Raw genomic sequence first — 1101 nt, 5'->3', positions numbered from 1 at the left:
AGTATGATGCATGATCATGACATGGCAATATGCTGTGGTTTGAGCTAATGCAGCTAGCAACAAGTTAAATGAAGTTGGTTTGAATCCAAGATTCAAATTCAAACTCCACATGTGGTTATTTAAATGCCATTCATATGATTTGTACTAAACAGTAGTCATAAGTTGTTCTATCATGCATGAAACTAGTACAGATGGATAGATTGGATTTTTGTGATCATTTTTCATATATAAATTATTTCATTTGGAGTTATGGTTGAATTTCTATGAATTTTTGAAGTTTAGACTATTTTCTGGAATTTCTAATTATTTTCTGATTTATTTTAATTCCAGAAAAAGCTTTAATGCGTCAGGGTGATGTCAGCAGGTCAACTGACACGGTCCAGGTCAAACCTGACCAGTGGGGTCCACTGGTCAATGACTCGGGCTGGTTAGAGTCGCTGACATGTGGGCCTGGTCAACGTCCGCGTCAGCTTGGTCAAAACTGACGCGTGGGCCCACTGATTTTAGTAACTAATCTAATTATTTGTGTTTAAGTAGTAAACTAATAAATGGGTCCCATTGTTAGCGTTTAGTGTTAAACTAGAAGTGTTAGTTACCTCCTAATCTAATGACTGCCATGTGGGCTAACCGGCGATTAGCCGTCGGCGCTAAGCTGGATGCGGCGGCACCACTCATCCGGCCATCTCCGGCGACGAGAGCTCACGCGGCTGGGCTCTACGGATGCAGCGCATCGAGGCGCATCGGGTGGTGTCCGTGGGTGGTGCCATGGTGGACTACAACTGCGACGGCAAGGGCGACAGCGGTGACCGGAGCTCGGCTAAGCACGAGCGCGGTGCTGTAGCTCGTAGGCTAGTGAACGGAGGTGCTGGGCAGCACCTAAAGGGCAGCAGGAGAATGTCGGAGCTTCTACGCGAGGCGGAGGTGCTCGGGGGCACAAAGCTCGCCTGCCATGGCGGGCGACGGCTTCGGGTGCTCGCGGGGCAACGGCTACGGGGCGCGCGCGAAGGAACAGACGGAGGGGAGAGGGTCAGTGGCTCACGGGGAGTCGGCCGATGCATACTAAGAGCTTGGGGGAGGCTTGACGACGACGGAGCATCTCCG

The sequence above is a fragment of the Triticum dicoccoides genome, chromosome 2B (assembly GCF_002162155.2).
Source record: "Triticum dicoccoides isolate Atlit2015 ecotype Zavitan chromosome 2B, WEW_v2.0, whole genome shotgun sequence".
NCBI classification, from domain to species: domain Eukaryota; kingdom Viridiplantae; phylum Streptophyta; class Magnoliopsida; order Poales; family Poaceae; genus Triticum; species Triticum dicoccoides.
Note: the sequence above shows the minus strand (reverse complement) of the source record.